We start from the raw sequence: 24,215 nt of genomic DNA on the forward strand, positions 1-24,215 counted from the left end.
GTACTTGCTCATAGAACTATGTTTGTTAAGCCTGGCATGTCTACTCATTATTCTTCTAGTAGGAATATAGATAAAAAGTACAAATCTATCCCTACTTGTCAATATTGTGGTATTATTGGCCATACTTGTCCTAACTGCTTTCAAATACGCTCTCAGAAACCATGGGATAAAAAACATGTTCTTAAGGGAAATGAGTGATGAGTCACAAATATAGTATATTTGGACCCCTTAATTTGTATTTGTTAAACCCTTAATTTGGTTATTTTCTAATATTTTTGGTTGGTTTTAGTGCTTTAACATTTTGCAGGTCATTGAGAGAAAATAGTGGTTTCTATGTAAAATTTGCAAAGTTTCTCTCCGGAACAAGCAAAGCCTGTCACACACGTTCTCTTAGAGTGAATTCATGCAAAACTGGGCAGCAACATAAGTTGACGTGGAGAATTATCATGCATAAAGAGCAGACCTGGCAGCACTAGGACGTGTGGAAAATCCTGCCCATGCTGACTTGGAGCTTTCTATTTCTTTCCAAAGACCAGCAAATACGTGAAGACAAATTCTTTCCAAGCTAGACTCAATTCTTCCTAAAACTAGTAGCAGCTGGCAGCACACGTAATTATCTCCAGATTTAATTGACAGCGCATGCACCTTCGAAAATCACAGCTGAGGCAGAAATAAAGGCACGTCTTTCCTTCCATATTCGGGCAGCACAGAAAATACAAGATTTTTCTCCAGTTTGACAGCAGAGGAACGCACGATTTCTTTCCATTATGGGCAGCAACCAATTAAGACACACGTCTTCTCAAGGCGCCGATAATTCTGGGTGCTGCAGTATTCGAGTTAGTCAAGATACTTGCCAGCAAAGAAGACAAGAAGGATTAACGTGCGGCGCAAGTGTTGGAGAGAATATTTTTCGACCCAAAAATAAAAAGATGCAAGTCGATTGAATGGGAGACACGCATTATTTCCTTTTGGAGAAGCAGCACCGAAACCTAGGGAAAGGCTATATATATGTGTCGTATGCCTTTGTGTGTGTGGTGGGGTGGTAGAGGCGTGAGCCTCTCTTGTACATAGGCTGCATAGCAACTTCCATTTTCTTGCAACATTTTCTTTTGTAAGTCTTTTATTGTTATTGTTATTTTATTTTAATAAAATTTAGCATTTTGTTTTTAGTTATGAGAGGTTAATTCTTCGACTAAGGTTGAAGATGAAACCTCGCCATTGATTACATTTACGTTCTTGTTATTTTATTTATATAATCCCAAATTTTTTTTACCACTAAATTGTTCAAGTCCAAATTCAATTATTTGATTTATGTCTTTTGATTGAATGTTCATTTATTAAAATTGGATATTCATTGTGTTTCAACCGATGGATACATAGAATGATTTGATTGAAAGAGGATATCCATTGTGATTTGTTTGTCAAAACGGATACATTGGATGATTTAATTTCAATTGGGTATTCGTTGTGATTTATTTAATGGTTGGATTCATTGAATGATTTAATATGCATTTTCTTTGGGACTTTGAACAATCAATAAGGCATAATTGTTTATCGGGTGTATGAATAAAATACAAGAATGTGTTGTTTGATATGGCAAGGTGGATTCTAAAACATTAGTATTTTTTTTATTTGTTTTTATTTAGTTTTTACTTTAGTTTATTATTCTGCTTTATAAAAAAAATCTCAAAAACTCGGCACTAGGTTAAAATAGAATTAGTTTAAATAGAAATTAATTTTTACTACACAATTCCCTGCGGATGCGATCTCGCACTTGCACACACACTATATTGCAAACTATTCGTGCGCTTGCGAGTATTAAAATTTGCACATCAAGTTTTTGGCCTTACATTTTGCTAGTCCCTTAGCAATACAAAATAAAAAAATAAAATCAAAGCAATAAACATAAATCTGCTTTCGTGGGAGAGACGATTGCATTTAGCGTATGCAACAAGCCTTTTAAACCCCTAGGACTCCCTAGAGGACGAGTGAAGTCTCGTGAGGGTTTGCCAGAAATGATACCCACAAACATTGAAACACTTTGTTGTCAATAAGAAAGAATTTTTACACAAACCATGGTTCATACGTCATTAGCATGCTTAAAAAGACAAACACCATCATCAATATCAACAAGGGGTCCAACATCAAATTACTCATAAATGGACAATTAAAACATCACCTGTTCTCAAAAGTGTAGAGTGAAATTAACATACAATCATGAGGTTTCATTTTTATCTCAAGATAGGTACCTCAAAAATCATTGGAATTCCTATCAAATGAAACAACCAAGGCAAGATATTATTTTATTTTATTTATAGTTTTTTTTTTTTTTTTTTTTTGTAGGCTGTACAATGCTCGACTCCCTTAAGCTTTCTAATTGACCCATGTAACGAGTGTTGGGCCGGTGACTCCCAAACCAGATGGTTTTAGGGCACTAGATGTAGAAACATCCCTAAGGGCTTAATTACTCAAGTAAAAAAGGCTACGAAGCCAAATTAGCCATACAATTAATCCAAATTGAAAATTCTCACCTTTTGACGCAAACACTCAATGCTTAGTGAAGCAAGAGGCCCGGTTACTCAGTGAAAAACTCAAAATGATCTTATTCTTTTTTTTTCTTTTTTTTTTCTTTTTTTTTTTTATGTAAATATATCTTTCAAGTCAAGGTTATTTATCAATAGGTCATCCAACAATTCTCAAAATACAAAATGGTTAAGCATAAATTCATACCCCACGGATTGCATGCTAATGTGCTCGTGATAATTCAACTCAAACAAGTGAAGTTTTATTAGCCCAAAAATAAGTCAAAAGACATAGATTCCTAATGATATGATGAAATGTTCAACACTTTAAGCAAGCCAATGAAATGAAAACCAAAGCTACGGTTTAACTCAAACTTGAAAACAATAATTTTTTTTTTAAAAATTTTAAGAATAAAACGACAACTAAAAACAAACAAACAAACAGACAAGGTGTTTTTCCATACCCCTAAACTTGAATTACACATTGTCCTCAATGTGTAGTGTAAAAATACGTTACCCGAAGGGAAGGAATATTCGAGGTGTGGATAAAAGGTCAGGGACTCCCCCAAACTTAAACACCAAACACCTGTCAACAAAACTAACAACAACATTTTCTCATAGAAACACACATCAAAAGGTTAATTGCTGTCAGAAACAAAAACAAAATAACAAGAAAATCAAATGAAAAATGAAACAAATCAAATGTACAGAAAGTAAAAGGGAAAAGAAAATTTATGACGCCTTCCCCATCACGTGGATGTCCAACCAATCCCTTCCACCGTTTCTTCTTTAAAATTTGATACCCCTCTGGAAGAATGTGTCGCCTTCTTAGGTGGCCAACTTGCGTGCTTCGAAGGATCTTCGTAGGACGATGGTTCCTAGATTTTTGTTCTTGTATGCATCGATCCTTGAAGCTTTCAGGATAAGATGGCATTTGGAGACATTGAAGAACAAGAACTGAAACTTGGGGCTCATGAAATGTCTCAAGAGGGATTGTGATGAAGGAATGAGCTTCAGTACTCATTTCCTTGTCAATGGACATATTTGGATCTGGCAGTGGCATTGTGTGCTCTAGGTGCTCCTCTTTTTCTTCCTCTTCATTGCCATCCACAATTTCCTCACTCTCAAATGTTGCGGAGGCTTGGACATGCTCATGATGAAGATTGCTAGAATCATCCTCATCAATCATGTAGTGCCCTTCAACCATCAGCTAACTCTGGAGCTCTTCTTCCTCTATTCTAGTGACTTCAGCAGCCAGATATTCGAGCTGTCCTTCTATCCGGGCAATCGCCTGAGTGTTTTCCATAGTAGCATTCTTCACTTCACTAATAGCCTGACCTGTGAGCTGTATGAAGACTTTGAGAGTGTCTTCCAAAGTTGATTGTGAAAATGAAGCTGGATTATTATGGGATGAAGGATGGGAAGATTGGTCATCGAACTGCGGATATTCAGAATGATGCATTTCCTGAAATTGGGGAGCATAATTTCCCATGGCTTGAGCTTGCCACAAGAAATTAGAATGGTTGCTCCAGTCCGGGTTGTAAAAATTGGAATTTGAATCAAACCCCGGGCTGGAGAAGTTTGTGTTCATTTGCTTATATGGAAAATTATAGAATTGTCCCCAAGATGGACAATTACTTGCACAATGATGAGGATCAGAGCAACATGAACATGGTCCATATGGGTGATAATTCATGTTTTACAATCACTTGTTAGCATGCAATTATCCTACCAAAAATATGAACCCTTTTTTTTATTTTTCTTTTTTTTTTAAAGAAAATGCAAGTGGGGTATACAGAATTCTCCAGGAGCCCAGGTTCGTTCCCAGGAAAGTGAGGAGGGTCACACCGGACACACTTAAATCCCAAGACTTTCCTAGCCAGAACTTGCCTAGACACTTAGATAGCGCCGTAGGACCACACTTGCAACTTTTTTTTTTTTTTGCTAAAAGAAAATGCAAGTGGGGTAGACAGAATTCTCCACGAGCCTAGGTTCGTTCCCAGGAAAGTGAGGGGGTCACACCGGACACACTTAAATCCCATGACTTTCCTAGCCTGAACTTGCCAAAACACTTAGATAGCGTCGTAGACCACACTAGCAATTTTTTTTTTTTACAAGTTAAAATAACCAAAAATAAAAATTAACACAGAAGCACAAACAAATACACTAAAAATTAAAAACTCACAAAATGGACCAAATATAATTTTTTTTTTTGGCTATGTTTCAGCTATTGATCCGCTGCAAGTGGTGCCCTTTGCGTTGGTGTGCTTGAGCACAATTTTCTGGATTATCTCACCAAAGCTGCAAAACACTAACAGAAACTCCCTTTTTTGTTTTTCTCTTTTTCTTTTTTTGTTTTTCTTTTTGGTTAGACAATAAAGCAGAAAAAAATAAAAATAAAAAGAAACAAAAATTGGAAGAAGAAAAATAAAACAAAAATCTACCTAAACTAGTAGAAAAATAAAATCAATTCAAACAAAAATCAATTTTCACAAATAAACAATCCCCGGCAACGGCGCCAAAAACTTGATGTGCAAATTTTAATACTCGCAAGCGCACGAGTATATGTAGCATAGTGCATGCGCAAGTACAAGATCGTATCCACGGGGAAGTGTGTGTAAACAAACGAAAATCAATTTCTATTTAAATTAATCTTATTTTAACCTAGACCCAAAGATGTAGAATTTTTTTTGTAAAAAAAATAATAAACGAAATTAAAATAAACAAGAACAATTTATAAAACAAACACTAAGGTATCGGAATTCACCAAACCAAATCAAACACCCTGCTCTTGTCATAATATTCATAAATTCAATATTTATTTATATTCAAATTCTATATCAATCTCTTTAGATTGATGATTTTTTATATATATATATATATATTTGTGTAATTCAATCGATGGATACATCGATTAATTTCTTTAAAATTGGGGTATCTATTGTGATTTCCAGATACAATAGATGATTTCAATTAAAAAAAGGGATAATCGTTGTGATTTGTGAGTTAGTTATTCAAATATTTTCATGTTTTGAATTTGAATATCGAGCCTATTAAATTGAATTTTGAAGAGCGTTCGGACGATTTGCCATTACGTCTAGATAGATGCAAACTCGAATTGTTCTAAGCTTCTAGACACTGATGGGAGTCCGGACGGAAAGTTCTCGTCATCTGGACGGATGATGCTTTAGACAGATGAGCATCTGGACGGTATGACACGCCATCCGGACGACTGGCACTTTGGACAGATGGGCGTTCGGACGATATGACATGTAGTCCGGATGGCTGACAGGGAACCGAATTTTCTGACTTGTAAAATGTGCAGAATCTTCTGGAAGCACTTCTAAATAGCGGAATCCCTGTTAAAAAGCATCTTTACAAAAAATATGGCCAATTACAAACTAAAAGTGTTCATTTCAAGTCATGTGACTGAACACAAGTTCCTAGAAGATGTCCATGAAGATTCCATGCAATTTCCAAGTCAGAACAGCCGGTTCCTGTGAAACTGTCCGGACAGGCCTTTGAAGGTGTCCAGACGCCCCGCAGTGTCTAGAAGCTTTAGCTTTGAAGAACGTCCGGACGTCAGGGCAACACCGTCCGGACGCTAGGTCAACCTATTCCGAATCCGAGTAGAATTTCGATTTCATATTCAGACACGGATCGGGAAACAGCAACCGTCCGAGCGCTTTTAGGTTTAGGAAAGAATTCTGCATACATCTTAGTGTTTTTATCATAGCTCTCTACTCGAGTATCGGATTGAGACAAAATTGGTGTTATTAGAAAGCTAAGAAAAAAATCTTAAAACTTAAACATCCAGACGGCAAATAAAAATGTCTGGACGGCCTACTATCCAGACGGAAAGAGAATAGAATCCGGACGGCGGCCAGAAATTCGAGAAATTTCGGAATTCCTTTTCAGACACGGAAACAGTTGACCGTTCGGACGCGCTTTGCTTGCAGTCCGGACGCTGCCCAAAGGACTCTGATTTTAAGTAGAATTAGGTTTTCTGAAGCCTATAAATAGAGGCCACTAGGCATGTGTTTTGTACAGAATTCGGTATGGAATTCTCTTAGCTTTGAGAGAGTGTTTAGGGAGAATTGAAGATCCGCTAGCTCTCAAGCTGTTGCCGGTGTGTGCTCCTTGTTTGTTTGACGTCTATCTTAGGGGTCGGCCCTAGGGTAAAGGATTCCATCAAAGACCCCTTGAAATAGAAGACTTGGTTGGAAAGCGTTCACAATGGGCTTCGTGTTATAGTTACAGGTATGACTACTACAATGGGTTTTGTGAGTAAGAGTGCTCTGTAACTTGCTTTGTCTTTGGATAGTGGATTTCCTGGGTTTGGCTGCCCCGGAGTGGTTTTTCTCTTCTCAGTGTTTTCACTTCATCAACAGATATCTTGTCTTCATTAAATTCCGCATTTAAGATATTTTATTGCACACAAACACACACTTGGTTATTTTGAAGTCAATATTTATTTTCAAGAACCACAAAGTTAAAAGTAAAAACAAAAAGCGTACCTAAGAAATAAAGAGAAAACATAAGAAATGTTTGGATCATGATGACTCTACTATTAAAAATTGCTATTGAGAGAAAGACGGAAGAATTTTAAGTAAGACATATCTATTTTAAGCTTAGCAAGCAAAGAGATGTTCCTACAACTTTTTGGGCTTGGATTATACTTTATTTTATAGGGCTGGTACCCCTCTGCTGAGCCAGAATATGGTTATAGACACAGGAGTAACGTTACTTGGTTTGATTGTAAACCATGTAATTGTGACCAAACGCTAGGGCGCCTCGTATTCGACTCACTCAATTCCACTTCCTTTTCCATGGTACCTTGTGATTGCCTGTATTCACCTCGATTGCAACAATAGTCAGTGTCACTACGAGGTGAAATACTTGGACGACTCCTTTACGAAGGGCTCTCTTACACTCAAGATGCTCACGTTTGGAAGCACCACTATTCTGAATATGTTTACTGGGTGCGAGCACTTGAACCATTTAATGGTGTCTCGAATTAACGGCTTGATAGGCCTTGGAGGTGGGACATTGTAATACCCGGGAAAGTACTACGCTTAGGATGATAATAAATAAAAATATGTGCATATGCATGCATAAATATAAGGCCTAATAATTATTATTCCTAGTTTAAATAGAGTTGTATTTATATACAAGTAGAGAAATCGGATTAGTAAAGAAATTACTAACCAAAGTTTGTTAGGTTGTAATTGGCTTCATTCTGGTTGGAGAAAATCACTTGTTTGTAAAGGTGCTTTATAATAGGGATTCAACTATTCAGAAGTGTTTCAGAAAATCTGCACTGTGTACAAGTCAGAAGAATCAGTTCCCTGTCAGCTATCCGAACGACCGTGCCATGCCAACCGGACGCCCATCTGTCCACTGTTCCATCCGTCCGGACTACGTGCCATACTGTCCGGACGCCCGACAAACCAAGCATCATCCGTCTGGACGACGTGTATTTCCGTCCGGACCCTTCACTGTATCGAGAAGATTTTGTTCCAGCTTGCATCCGTCAGAATGACTCAGCAGCTCGTCCAGACGCCCTTCAGTATTCGATCAAGCTTCCGATTCTTTCCAAAATTATATATGGGAAGATTGCTGCAACCGTCCGGACTACGTGGATTTCCTTCCGGACGCGCTTCTCCTTAAGGCAAGAATCGCAATTCAAATTCAACCGTCCAGACGTCTATCAGCATGGTCCAGACGCGCATTCAACAGATATGGAAATTGCGGATTCGACTTCAACAGACCGGACGCCTGCCTTTCATGGTCCGGACGCACACACAGTAAATATGGAAATTGCGTGTTGAAGATTAACCGTCTGGACGACCATCCCCATGGTCCGGATGCGCGAAGCCTTATATGTAAATTACTTGCAGCGGACGTGCGACCGTCCAGACGATAGTGTCTCACCGTCCGGACGAGGCTCTCAAACAGGAAAGATTTTTAGCAAAAATCTCAGAAATTCTAGTTGCACAGTTGTTCGTTCGGACGGCCCATGTCCACCGTCTGGACGTCGCTCATATATTTTACAGCAGTCACCTATTTGAACCTTATCCTATAAATAGAGGCCCCTGGGCATTGAGAACTGCAAGAATTCGGTATTGAATTCCATCAGAGCTTAGAGAGTTATTTCTGAGATTATCGGAGCTGACTTGTCTCTCAAGCCATTGCAAGTGTGCTGTTGCTGTGCTACAACTGAAGTCTATCTTAGGGGTCGGCCCTAAGGTAAAGGATTCCATTGAAGACCCTTTCAGGTAGGAGACCTGGTTGGGAAGCGTTCGTGTTGGGTTACACGTTAGAGAGCAAGGTACGACCACTGCATCAGAGGTATGTGAGTGTTACTGCTTTGTATCTAGCTTTGTCTTCTGAATAGTGGATATCCTGGGTTTGGCTGCCCCAGAGTGGTTTTTCTCATCTTGAGTTTCCACTTTGTTAACAAAAATCCTTGTGTCATTTATTTTCCGCATTGTTATTTTTGTTGACACTTTGTGCACACACTTGCTATTTATTTTTTAGAAGTCAATTTCCGTTTTTCAATTGGTATTAGAGCTTGGTACACTCTGGTTAGATTCATTTCTTGAGTGTTATTTTTGACTTCTATCGTGTCTAAATTGAGTGTGGATAAAGTTACTTCTATTTCTCATGATATGTCTGTTCATAGAACCATGTTCATTGTGGGGATAAAGGGGCAAATCTGTCTATACCTACATGTCACCATTGTGGTGTTACTGGTCATATTCGCCTAAATTTTTTCCAGATTAGGTCTCAAAAACCTTGGAACAAAACTCTTATCCCTAGAAAAGATGAACCAGGATTTGAAGAACAAGTTAAAATGTTAAGTGATCAAATTAAACTCATTAGTGAGAAGTTAGCATACCTCACCCCTAATGAGCAAAGATCAGTTATGGTAAATAATCATAAGAAAGCTTCCAAACAAGTATGGTTTAAAAAGGAAGATAATCTGTGTTTAGTTTCTCATACTGCACTAAAAATTCTTGATACTTGCTTGTGGTATTTGGATAGTGGCTGTTCTAAACACATGACAGGTGACAAGACCTTACTAAAAGAAGTTCAGATGCGCAAAGGTGGACGGATCACCTATGGAGATGGGAGCCAATCCAAAGTCATTGGAAAAGGAATCATCGACATTCCATGCCCAGGAACATCTCAGGAAGCTTTGTATGTAGAGGGGCTCAAGGCAAATCTCCTCAGCATCAGCCAATTTTGTGACAATGATTTGGTGGTGCAATTCTCCAAGAAGGAATGTAACATATTTGACAATAGTGGCAAATGGCTTATGGGGGGTGAAAGAACTGATAACAACTGCTGTGGTCTTCCTGGTCTCACTACAGATCTTCAGATCTTCTGTAATAAAGCAACCATAGATGACAGTGAGCTGTGGCATCGGAGGTTAGGGCATCTAAATTTCTCTGATATGCTAAAAATTGCAGGCAAAGACATTGTTAAAGATCTGTCCAAAATGGAGAGGACTGGGAAATGAATCTGTGGTTCTTGCCAATTGGGGAAACAAACTCGAGCAGCCCATAAGAAGACCTCAGGTATTCAAAGTTCCAGAAATTTAGAATTGCTGCACATGGATCTCATGGGTCCCACTAGAACTGCTAGTCTAGGTGGGAAAAGATATATTCTGGTTATTGTGGATGATTTCTCTCGATATACTTGGGCTATTCCTCTTCGGTAAAAATCTGATGCTTTTGATGTAGCTTAGCATTTATTCAAGAAGATTCAGGTTGAGCAAAACTGCCAGATTATGAGAATCCGCAGTGATCATGGAAGAGAGTTCAAAAATTCAAGTTCGAAGAATTCTGTCTCTCTTATGGAATCAAGCAGGAATTTTCTTCTTCTATTACTCTTCAGCAAAATGGAGTTATTGAAAGAAAGAACAGGGTTATTCAAGAGGTGGCTCGTGTGATGATCCACTCAAGGAATCTTGCTCAACTCTTCTAGGGAGAAGCAGTAAACACTGCATGCCATATTATCAACAGAGTCTACCTGAGGCCTGAAACAACCAAGACTCCCTATGAAATTTGGCTAGGTAAAAAACCCACGGTAAACTACTTCAAAACTTTTCGAAGTAATTGCTATATCCTTTGTGACAGGGAGAATCTTAGGAAATTTGATTCCAAGAGTGACGAAGGTATATTCTTGGGGTACTCCATAAACAGTCGTGCCTACAGGGTCTTCAATAAAAGGATAGAGACTGTGATGGAATCTATAAACGTGGTTATTGATGATGAAGAAGTTGAGAGACCAAGCAGCAAAGAAGAAAATCAGCTCGATTAAATTGATCCAGCTCCAACTGATATTATTATGTCTTCCCCGAACATGTCTCCAGATGAATCTCCTTCTTCTCCCACTTCGGATACCACTCCCACTACTTCCGAAGATGAGGATACTCCTGCTAATCCTCCTAAGCAATCATGGGTGAAGCACAATCATCCTCCTCAGCAGCTTCTTGGGACCATAGATGAAGGGCGTAGGCTAAGAAGTAGAGTCATTCAGCCTACCAGTGAAATAGCTAATCAAGTCTCCTACAGCTGCTACCTTGCTTAGACAGAACCCAAGAAAGTTGATGAAGCCCTTCAGGATGAAGGCTGGGTGTATGCAATGCATGATGAGCTCCATCAATTCACCATAAATGATGTCTGGACCTTGGTTCCCCGTCCTGCCGAACAAAATATCATTGGTACCAAGTGGATTTTCAAGAATAAAACAGACGAGCATGGTATTGTAATTCAAAATAAAGCCCGTCTTGTTGCACAAGGATATACTCAGATAGAGGGAGTAGACTTTGATGAAACCTTTGCCCCAGTTGCCAGGTTAGAATCCATCAGAATTCTTCTTTCTATTGCTTGTCATCTTGGTTTCAAACTATATCAGATGGAAGTAAAAAGTGCATTTCTAAACGGTGTTCTTTCTATTGCTTGTCATCTTGGTTAGAACAACCGAAGGGTTTTCAAGATCCTTATTATCCCTATCATGTGTACATGCTGAAGAAGGCATTATATGGGTTTAAGCAAGCTCCTCGGGCATGGTATGAGCGTCTCACCACTTAACTTAGGGCTAAGGGGTTTACAAGGGGACAGGCTGATCGAACCTTGTTTATCAGAAAACAAGGTACTCACAAACTCATTGCTCAAATTTATGTTGATGACATCAGTTTTGGAGCTAACTTAGACTCTCTTGCCCATGAGTTCTTTGAAGAAATGAAGCAGGAATTTGAGATGAGCATGATTGGTGAGCTGAACTACTTCCTTGGCCTTCAAGTCAAGCAAACTGCTAAAGGCATCTTCATCTCTCAGTCCAAGTATGCTAAGGATCTGGTCAAACGTTTTGGTTTGGATGGAAAGAGTCGTGATTAGCAGTGTCAAGATTAGCAGTGATCTTGCAGGAAAATCTGTTGATCCATCCCTTATAGAAGTATGATAGGGAGTCTTCTGTATCTTACAGCTAGCCGACCAGACATTGCCTTCAGTGTGGGAGTTTGTTCTCGCTTTCAAGCAAATCCGAAGGAATCTTGTCTCACTGTAGTTAAGCGTATCATCAGGTATGTCAATGACACCCTTCTCTATGGCATTTGGTATTCTAGAGAAACAAATCTTGTTGTTACTGGATACTCTGATGCAGATTGGGCTGGAAATGCTGATGATAGAAAGAGCACTTCAGGAGGATGTTTCTATGTGGGGAACAATCTTGTAGCATGGATGAGCAAGAAACAAGCCTCTATATCTCTCTCTACTGTTGAGGCTGAGTATATTGCTGTGGGTAGCTGTTGCACCCAATTACTGTTGATGAAGACACTGCTAGGTGACTATGGATTCTCTCAAGATACTATTGTTATCAACTATGATAATACTAGTGCTATCAATATCTCCAAGAATCCTGTTCAGCACTCTCGGACCAAGCACATCGACATCAGACATCACTTCTTACATGATCTTGTGGAATCCGAGGTAGTTTCTCTCTCGTTCATCCCCACTGAAAACCAATTGGCTGACTTTCTTACCAAACCTCTAGATGGTAGCAGGTTTGAGTCCCTTTGAAAAGCCATTGGTGTTTGTGCCATGTCCTAGACATGCGCTTCTATGCTAGGATTTTTGTCTTATCCTTTGATTGCATGATGTTGTTTTTGTAAAAAAATAAAAAATAAAAAATAAAATAATAATAATAATAATAATTTTGGGAGTTTTGTAGGAGGTTGGTCCCTTCTAAGGTATGTCAGCTATCTCATGTATTTTACTTGGGTTATTAGTTCATTATGCATTGATGAATTATTCTTACATATGGTTGATGAAAATCGAAATTGACTTCTAAAAGTAAAGTGGGTGCACAAGTGTTAACAAAAATTAAGCACAGCGGAAAATAAAAGACACATAGATTTTTGTTGACGAAGTGGAAACTCAATCAAGAGAAAAACCACTCCGGGGCAGCCAAACCTAGGAATTCCACTATTCAGAAGACAAAGCTAGATACAAGATAGTAACACTCACATTAACCCGATACAGTGGTCGTACCTTGCTCTTTGACGTGTAACCCAACACGAATGCTTCCCAACCAGGTCTCCTACCTGAAGGGGTCTTCAATGGAATCCTTTACGTTAGAGCCGACCTCTAAAATAGACTTCAGATGTAGCGCAGCGCACTTGTAACGGCTTCAGAGGGATCTTGAACTTCTTTGAGTTCTTGTGGAATTCAATACCGAATTCTTCCAGTTCTCAATGCCCAGGGGCCTCTATTTATAGGCTGAGGTGCAGAATGGGTGACTGCTGTAATATGTACGGACGCCGTCCGGACGATGAACCTGAGCCGTCCGGACGGACAACCGTGTGACAGGATTTTCCAAAAATTTTGCTGAAAATCTTTCCTGTTTAAGATCCGGGTCTGGATGGTGAGACACTGACGGCTGGACGGTTGCACGTCCGCTGCAAGTAATTTCCATATAAGACTTAGCGCATCCGGACCAAGGGGTATAAACGTCCGGACGGCAATTCTTCAACACGCAATTTCCATATCTGCTATGCGTGCGTCCGGACCATGAGAGACAGACGTCCGGACGGTTGAAGTCGAATTGGTAATTTCCTTAACTGATGAGCGCGCGTCCGGACCAATGCTGACTTACGTTCGAACGGTGATATTTGAATTGCGATTCTTGCCTTATGTATGAGTGTGTCTGGACGGGAAACCACATTGCCCGGACGGTATATCAATCTTCCCATATTCTGAACTTGGAAAGAATCTGAAGCTGATCGATCACTGATGGACGTCCGGATGGGCTGCTGAGAGGTCCGGACAGATGCAAGCTGGAACAAAAGCTTCTCGATACAGTGGAGGGTCCGGATGGAAAGATACGTCATTCGGACGGATGATGCTGGTCTGTCTGGCGTCCGGACGGATTAAGCAGTGGACAGATAGGCATCCGGACAGGATAACATGTCGTCCGGATGGCTGACAGGGAGTCTGAAATCTTCTATCTTTTTTGCAGTGCAGAGTCTTCTGAAAATGCTCTGACAAGTGGAATCCCTGTTTACAGCATCTTTACACATAAGTGATTTTGTCCTAACACAGAATGAGGCCAAAATACTAACAAACTCCCCCTTTGGCCATTCTGGGACAAAAATCACTTAACTGGTTTTGGAAATACATTCCCGGTCCAAAAATAAAAATTACTCCCCCTTTTTGTCACAAAGGGACAAAGGGTAAAACAGAGTAGTAAAAAGCAACTGTATTAGAAATTACTCCCCCTAACGGTCTCAGAAGGACCCGGGAAACAGAGTAATATAAGTTTAAGTGTTTAACAAAATAACAGAAAATAACAAAAAGTCTCAAAATAACACAAAAAGAGACAATAAAATAGAGGGAAATAAAATCAAACATCCTCTGGCATGTGTACAATCCGAGCTGCATCTCCTCATCATCACTGCTTCCAGGGTGATGGACCCGAAGGCACTCCTGATGGTCCAAATGGGTCTGCTCCACCCGCTTGTTGATAGACCGCAGCTCTAGCTGCAAGGAGGAGATGGACTGCTGCATGGTGGTCATTCCTCCCTGAATGGCGGCTAAGGCCTCCATGATCTGAGAATAATTTGCCTCTAGCTCAAATGGCGGGATGGTATGAGAGGATGAAGCCACGTCTGGAAAAGCAACATGCATAGCAGCAGGCATGTCATCATCAGAATCATCTCGTCGCAGCTGCGCATTCGACTTCATCAATGTCTGTTTGCTGAGGTGCTGCTGGATCTTCATCCTAGGCTCTCTGTTAGTATTTTGGCCTCATTCTGTGTTTGGACAAAATCACTTAAGTGTAAAGATGCTGTAAACAGGGATTCCACTATTCAGAGTCTGCAAGTCAGAAGAAATTCAAGTTCCCTGTCAGCCGTCCGGACGATCGAGCCATCCCGTCCGGACGCCCATCTGTCCACTGTTCCATCCGTCCGGACGACATGTCATCCCGTCCGGAATCTAAACAGACCAGCATCATCCGTCCGGATGAGGGGTTCATTCCGTCCGGACCCCATACTTTATCGAGAAGTTTCTGTGCCAGCTTGCATCCGTTCGGACGTTTCAGCAGCATGTCCGGACGCCTCCCAGTACTCGATCAGTTTCTGATTTCTTTCCAAGTTCCAAGAAAGGGGATCAATCAACCGTCCGGACGATGTGGTATCCCATCCAGACGAGCGTCTCCGTAAGGCAAGAATCGCAATTCAAATATGACCGTTCGAACGTCTGACAGCTGTGGTCCGGATGCGCGTGCATCAAAGAAGGAAATTCCCTATTCGACTTCAACCGTCCGGACGACTGCCTATCATGGTCCGGACGCGCGCATTACTGATATGGAAATTGCGTGTTGAAGAATAGTTGTCCGGACGCTCATCCCCTATGGTCCGGACGCTCGAGAGCCTTATAAGGAAATTACTTGTAGCGGACGTGCGACCTTCCGGACGATGTCCTTAAACAGGAAAGATTTCTCAGCGGAAATTTTGGAAAATCTGTTCGCACAATTGTCCGTCCGGACGGCCCATGTCCACCGTCCGGACAGTGCCCAGGTATATTTTGCTTGACGCTCATTTGAGCCCCCAGCCTATAAATAGAGGCCCCTGGGCATTGAGAACTGTAAGAATTTGGTGTGAATTCCATTAGAGTTCAGAGAAGTTATCAATCCCTCTGAAGCCGTTTTACAAGTGTGTTATGCTGTAAACCGAAGCCTATCTTAGAGGTCAGCTCTAAGGTAAGGAGTTCCATTGAAGACCCTTCAGGTAGGTGAGCCTGGTTGGGAAGCATTCGTGTTGGGTTACACATCAGAGATCAAGGTACGACCACTGCATCGGTACATGTGAGTGTTACTGTCTTGTATCTAACTATGTCTTTTGAATAGTGGAATTCCTGGGTTTGGCTGCCCCAGAGTGGTTTTTCTCTTAACTGAGTTTGGACTTCATCAACAAAAATCTGTTTGTCAATTTACTTTCCGCTGTGCTTTAATTTTTGTTGACACTTATGCACACACTTTATTTTTAGAAGTCATTTCATTTTTTCAATTGGTATTAGAGCTTGGTACACTCTGAGAAGATTAATTTCTTGAGTGTTATTTATTTGACTTCTATATTTTGATATGTCTCAAACTCTTAATTCTGTTCCTACCTTTGATGGTACAAACTATGGCTATTGGAAGGCATGTATGCGTTTCTTTTTGAAATCTATTGACTATTGGGGTATTGTTGAAACTGGTTGGACTAAACCAGAGGATGCAACACCTGAACTTGTCCCTCAAAAGAACGCTCGTCTTTGAAATGATAAAGCCCTCCATGCTCTATGCCAAGCACTTTCTCCATCTGAATTCGCTAAAATTTCAAATTGCGAATCAGCCAAAGCAGCATGGCAAATTTTGGAAACAACATATGAAAGCACAAAACTTGTAAAATTTGCCAAACTTCAAATGTTGATTTCAAAATTTGAAGAGATTAAGTTGTTAGAGGAAGAGACATTTGAAGAGTTTTACTCCAAAATAAGTGACCTGAGGAACTCCATGGTGAGTCTTGGGAAACCTATCTCGGATGTAAAACTCATCCGAAAAATTCTCAGATCTTTGCCCGAGCGTTTCAGGATCAAGGTAACGACTATCGAGGAAAGCAAGGATCTTGAAGAGATGAAGATTGAAGAGCTGGTGGGATCTCTTCAAACATATGAGCTGTCTCTGCCCCCGGTGAAGAAATTGAAGACCATTTCCCTAAAGGCTTTTAAGAAGAAGGTAGAAGCCTCCTCTGAAGATGACTCTGAGGATGAAGACAAAGTTGTGGCTATGTTAGCCAAAAATTTCAGAAAACTGATGAAAGATGATCGGTTCAAGAAGAAGTTTTCTGATAAAATGAAGAAACCTCTCAGAGAAGCTGAACTAGAGGAAGAGGAGAAGAGAGATCCCAGAGGACCCCCGATGTTTTGAATGCTCAGGCTTTGGGCATATCTGGGCGGATTGTGGAAATCTCAAATAGGGCAAGGGGAAGGCATACAATGTGACTCTCAATGATGAGTCAGAAGAAGATGCTCCAGAGTCTGACAAATTCCTGGCCTTTGTAGCCCCATATATTGAAGAAGAAGACTCATATTACTCGGAGCATAGTGACAATGAGGTAGAGCTCAAGGAAGCTTACAAAACACTCTACAAAGAGTTTGAGAAGTTGAAGGAAGGTCGAAAGCAGCACCTGAATGATTTGAACCATTTGCAGACCGAGAAAAGTTCATTGTTGCTCAAAGTACAAGAGCTCGAGCAGAAGCTACTAGAGACACATCTTCAGCTAGAGAGAGTCACTGATGAGAAGTTGACTCGTATGCTGTCCATCCAGAAGAGCCCTAATGACAAGACTGGTCTCGGGTATGTGGCCTCCTCTTCTGATATTCCTTCTTCCTCAAAGACTGTATTTGTGAAACCTACAGTCCCAGATCTTCCTCCCGCTGTTGAAGATTAACAGATGGAAAAGGTCAATGATGATGTTCCAGGCACTCAGCAGCCTCATTCCATCAGAAGACCTCGTATTTGCCATCACTGCGGTCTCAGTGGGCATGTTCGGCCTCAGTGCTCCCTCTTGAACGCTCAAAAGGCCAAAGCCAAGAAAGAAGCGCCCAGACAAGCTCAATATGGCGCTAGACCTGCGGCTCAGCATCAGACTCCTTGGCATTAGGCATCCTATCAAGTACCATGGGGACAAGTATCAAGGCATCAGTATCTAGCCCCTTGGTCTCATACTCCTCAGCATCAGCGGCCTCAACAGCGGTTTGTACCAACCAATTATAGAGGCACTTACAAGAGCAAACCCAAGCATTTGAGAAGGCCTCAAGAGCAATACTCCCGTGAGCCTCCTGTCTAGATGCAAAACATGTTGGAGTTGATGATGTAGTCTTGCCAAAAACCACCCACTGGAAGACAGACTTGGTCTGAGAAGGGCAGTTACCCCAGGAAGGGGAACCGACGCACCTAGTAGGTTCGAGTGTTCATGCCTAGGATTTGGTTCCTAATCCTAAGGCATCAGATTTGATTGCTTGCACTTTTTATGATATATTTATGTGCTTGTTATGCAATCTAGGAACTAGCTTGTTGTGCCCCTTGTTTCTCTTGAGAGAACTTTCCAGGTATCTATTGGGGAAGACAGAAAAAGTAGGTCGAGCGAATGTTTTTCTGTACTGGCATCTTTGAGCAGTTACAGGTGTGATCTTACCTTTGCATATGATGTCATTTCCATATTGCATGTTTTGTTTATTTTTTTAATAATAAAAAAAGGGTATTTTGGGGAGAATTTGCAGGACTTTTTCTTCTTGGCTTATTAGATATTGTATGTATCTTTACCTGATATCTCAATTCTGTGAGCATTAATTTACTTTGCTTAGATACAATTGAGAGTATATGATTATTTTGGCCAAGTTAGTTTTCCTGGTGGTGCAAAAGTAGGATAGCTCCTTTCCTTATGCGATGAAAAAGTGCACTATCCGAGACTCCCTAAAGGTATATAATTCCTTCTCTGACTATTTGCTTCTAGAAATTCTGAATAAGAGAAGAGGTTTGTGATAAGATGGTCAAATTGACCACAGGCTAGTTGAACCTAGCATCTATAAATTTTGGCATTTCCTCTAGCTTGCAGCACCATAAGAATTGAGCAGTTATTCGTATGAATTTTGTGCTTTAAAATTGTCTATTCACTGCTTCTGTACTATATTTGCAATATACCTTGCCCTCTATGAGCAAGTAAAAATTTTATCTAGTCCTTTATGGTACAAGTAAAACAATTCGGTGCTGTATCTCAGGGGGAGTGTATCAGATGAGGATGGCTAGGCCCTAGTAAGAGTAAGGTTTGACTTTTGGCTAATCTGTCACGGATTCTCTTTCTTCTTTAGGAAATCCGGTTGCTCTTGTCATGATTTTTTTAAACAACCTTGTGGGTTCAGTCTTCACACACACACACGCATTGCATGAGTTGAGTTGCCTATTTGATTTTTCTATTTTCAGGAAAACTATTTGTGCTAAATGAAATCTCAATTCTCATTTATATCTCTGTTTAGTTTCAGAGATGCTCTCTGATTGTGTTATCAGTTAATTATACATGCGTGTTCTAACACTGACTTGAGGAAATTTGATCTTTGTAAATTTTCCTCATCTTTTCTGGTGTTTCAGTGTGGAGCATCCGGACGGTCTACATTGACGTCTGGTTGTAGACCGTCCGGACGGACTGGTGGTCCAGACGGCTCTCCCTTGGAGTCCGGACGGAGATGGAGCCCACATGTCCGGACAGGACTTGACAGAGTCCAGACGGGCGCTGTCATCATCGTCTGAACGGTCTCTTTATATCGTCCGAACGCGTGCGACCAGTCTGCTCCTTTCTGAGGCAGCGAGCGTCTGGACGTCTTCAACCCACTGTCCGGACGGGGACCCCACAGAGGCTATAAAAACCCCTGCTAGCCGCATTCTCACTCAACCCCACAAAATCTCACTTTTGGCTAGTTGTGAGTTCCCTCTTTTTGTGAGTTTTTGGCTTTTTGCATTTTTCTCATATTCCAGGTATTGTGTTTCAGCCCTTATCTCTTCAGTTTTTTTTTAAAAACTGTTAGAATGTTATTTATTTTTGGAATATGAGATGCATATATCTGCCATGTTGAAATTTCTTGGACTTAGTTGTGATATTATTGTATTTATTTCTTTTACAAGTCCTTTTTACTACTGTTATTCTGCCAAATTTTTGTTATCCTAACAAGAATATTTTTTTTGGAATACTTTTCTTTGGGAAATTCTTGTTTGATCTTTTGCAGAATCATGTCTTTCGGCAGTCCACCCCGCAGGGTCCGTCAGAGGCTTGTGGAAGATAGGGCTGCAATTCAGGCTAAAATTATGGACCGCTCCGTCATTGCTGAGCGGAACGTTCTTCGAGCTGATATCATGGTGCTACTGCTGGACAACATACTTGACATCATCCAGACGTACAATTGGGGATATCTCTGCAGCTGTGCTTGTCAGGTATACACCAGATTAGTCAAGCTGTTCTACGCCAATCTAGAGGTGGTTCAGAATGATGATCGTGGAGTGGTGCTTCATTCCTCAGTCGCAGGCCATCTCATCACTGTTGATCCTCAGGTCATCAGCCACATTATCCGAGTCCCAGTGCTCAAGATCTCGGCCAGCCCGTACAATGAGGTGGTGCATCCACCATCCTTGGATGATCTCAGGGAATTCTTCCGTGCTGTTCCCCATGGTGAGGAGCGCTCTACTGCGATTCGGATTGGTGCCTTGTCATCCACCCACCGCATGTTGGCCAAGATCATTCAGCAGAACATCTGGCCTATTGCCCGGCGTAGTGATCTGATCCTGAAACGGGCCCAGCTTGTCTATGTGATCCACCTCCGCTTGCCTTTCTGCCTGTGCAAGCACATTTTGGGGGTTATGATAAAGGCCCGTGATGAGAGCACTGCTGGTCTTCCATTTGGTTGCCTCCTCACTCAGATTATTCTTCAATCGGGCATCAATGTCAATGGTGAACCAAAGATGAAAATCCAGCAGCCCATTAGCAAGCAGACATTGCTTAAGTCTAATGCCCAGCTGCGGAGAGATGACTCCGATGATGAGGAGCCTCCACCTGCTGCTATGCCAGTCGGCTTTCCAGATATGGCTTCATCCTCACATACTGTGCCGCCTTCTGAGTTAGAGGTCAATTATGCTCAGATTATGGAGGCTCTTGCTGCACTTCAGGGAGGGATGAGCAATTGCGGGTGTCTATGTCCTCCATGCAGCAGTCTATGAGTTCCATGCAGTTAGTTGTGCACTCCATCGACAGGAGCGTGGAGCAGAACCAGCTGGACCTTCAGGAGTGCCTGAAGTATCATCATCCTAGCAGCAGTGATGATGAGGATATTGCAGATGGGATTTTACCCATGCATGAGGATGTTTGATTCCCTCTTATGTTTGTAGTTTTTTTTATTGTTGTCTTTTGTTATGTTGAGACAATTTCTGCTTTGTTAAAACTTTTTGGATATATATTACTCTATTTCCCGGGTCCTTCTGAGACCGTTAGGGGGAGTAATTTATATGACAGTTAGTTTTTATTACTCTGTTTTACCCTTTGTCCCTTTGAGACAAAAAGGGGGAGTAATTTTTATTTTCGACTGGGAATGTATTTCCAAACGGGGCAAGTGATTTTTGTCCCAGAATGGCCAAATGGGGAGTTTGTTAGTATTTTAGCCTCATTCTGTGTTTGGACAAAATCACTTAAGTGTAAAGATGCTGTAAACAGGGATTCCACTATTCAGAGTCTGCAAGTCAGAAGAAATTCAAGTTCCCTGTCAGCCGTCCGGACAATCGAGCCATCCCGTCCGGACACTTATCTGTCCACTGTTCCATCCGTCCGGACGATGTGTCATTCCGTCCGGACGCTAGACAGACCAGCATCATCCGTCCGGACGAAGTGTTCATTCCGTCCGGACCCTATACTGTATCGAGAAGTTTCTGTGCCAGCTTGCATCCGTCCGGATGTTTCATCAGCATGTCCGGACGCCTCCCAGTACTCGATCAGTTTCTGATTTCTTTCCAAGTTCCAAGAACGGGAAGATCAATCAACTGTCCGGACGATGTGGTATCCCGTCCGGACGTGCGTCTCCGTAAGGCAAGAATCGCAATTCAAATATGACCGTTCGGACGTTTGACAGCTGTGGTCCGGACGCGCGTGCATCAAAGAAGGAAATTGCCGATTCTACTTCAACCGTCCGGACGACTGCCTATCATGGTCCGGACGCGCGCATTACTGATATGGAAATTGCGTGTTGAAGAATAGTCGTCCGGACGCTCATCCCCCTTGGTCCGGACGCTCGAGAGCCTTATAAGGAAATTACTTGCAGCGGACGTGCTACCATTCGGACGATGTGCCATCCCGTCCGGACGATGTCCTTAAACATGAAAGATTTCTCTGCGGAAATTTCAGAAAATCTGTTCGCACAGTTGTCCATTTGGACGGCCCATGTCCACCGTCCGGACGGTGCCCAGGTTTATTTTGCTTGATGCTCATTTGAGCCCCCAGCCTATAAATAGACCCCTGGGCACTGAGAACTGTAAGAATTCGGTGTGAATTCCATTAGAGCTCAGAGAAGTTATCAATCCCTCTGAAGCCGTTTTACAAGTGTGTTGTGCTGTAAACCAAAGCCTATCTTAGAGGTAGGCTCTAAGGTAAGGAGTTCCATTGAAGACCCCTTCTGGTAGGTGAATCTGGTTGGGAAGCATTCGTGTTGGGTTACACATCAGAGATCAAGGTACGACTACTGCATCGGTACATGTGAGTGTTACTGTCTTGTATCTAGCTATGTCTTCAGAATAGTGGAATTCCTGGGTTTGGTTGCCCCGAAGTGGTTTTTCTCTTAACTGAGTTTCGACTTCGTCAACAAAAATCTGTGTGTCAATTTACTTTCCACTGTGCTTAATTTTTGTTGACACTTATGCACATACTTTATTTTTATAAGTCATTTCAATTTTTCACTCTCCATTAACATTGATACCCGACTGAAGGATGATCTGAGTGATTAGGTAGCCAAAAGGGAGACCGGTATTGCTCTCATCATGAGCCTCGAGCATGACTCCCAAAATCTGCTTGCAAAGACAGAAAGGCAAGCGAAGATGAACAGCATAAACATATTGGGCCCTCTTCAGTATCAGATCACTGCGCCTGGCAACTGGCCAGAGATTGTGCTGAACAATTTTGGCCAGCATACGATGAGCAGGAGCAAGTGTACCAATCCTGATGTTAGTATGACGCCCCTCACCCTGTGGAACGGCATGGAAGAACTCTCAGAGATCATCCGTAGAGGGAGGAAGCACCACCTCATTGTAAGGACTGGCACGCAGATCAAGGACTGGTACCCTGATGAACTGACTGATGATCTGGGGATCTACAATGATTATGTGTCCGTCAACAGTGGACTGCAGTACCATCCCACGCTCATCATACTGAGCCACCTCAAGGTTGGCATAGAAGAGCCTGACTAGCCTGGTGAGGATGATGCAGGCACATGTGTAGAGATACCCCCAATTGTAGGTCTGGATAGTCTCATAAATGCTATCCAATGGAGGCACCATGATGTCAGCACGGACCATGTTCCGCTCAGCGAGGACATTGCGGTCCATGATTTTGGCTTGGAATGCACTATGCTCTTCCTCTGTCCTCTGGCGGACCCTGCGCTGGGAGCTGATAGCAAACATGATTCTGCAAAAGAACCAACAAGAATTTTTGCCAAAAAATAATCCACAAAAAAAATATTCTTGTCAGGGTAACAAAAATTTGGCAAAATAACAGCAGTAAAAAGGACTTTTGTAAAAATAAAGACAAAGAATATCACAATTTAAGTCCAAAGAATGGCAGATATATGCATCCCAAAAACATTCTTCTAACAGTTGCAAAATAAACTGAAAGAAATAAGACAAGAAAAAAATACTTGGAATGTGAGAGGAATATGTGAAAAGACACCCAAAAGCTCATGAAAAACACTTACTCACACTCACCCAAAAGTCAGATTTGTGGGGTATGGGAGAGAGAACGTCGAGCAGGGGGGTTTTATAGCCTCTGTGGGGTACCCGTCCGGACGGTGTTTTGATGACGTCCGGACGCGCGCTGCCTCGGAAAGGAGCAAAACGGTTACGTGCGTCCGGACGAATTAAATTACCCGTCTGCCCGAAGGTGACAGCTCACGTCTGGATGTGGAACAGATCCTGTCCGGACGATAAAACGCCATCCATTCGGACTCCAAAAAGGGCACCGTCCGAACTGCTGAACTCCACCCGTCCGTACGCCAAGAGAGACCGTCTGGACGCTCCACACTGAAACCCCAAAAAAAAACTAAGGAAAATTTGACAGAGATCAAATTTTCTCAAGTCAGTGTCAGAACATGCATGTATAATCAACTGATAACACAATCAGAGAGCATCTCAAAACTAAACATAGATATAAAAGAGAGTTGAGATATCAATTAGCACAAATATTTTTCCTGGTCGTAGAAAATTCAAATAGACAACTCAACTCACTCAATGCATGTGTGTGTGTGAAGACTCTTTTCCCACAAGGTATGACTTTCGATGACATGACATAGAGCAACTAGATTTTCTAGACAGGAGAGAAAATCAGTGACAGATTAGCCAAAA

This window comes from Alnus glutinosa, chromosome 8 (genome assembly GCF_958979055.1).
Source record: "Alnus glutinosa chromosome 8, dhAlnGlut1.1, whole genome shotgun sequence".
NCBI classification, from domain to species: Eukaryota; Viridiplantae; Streptophyta; class Magnoliopsida; order Fagales; family Betulaceae; genus Alnus; species Alnus glutinosa.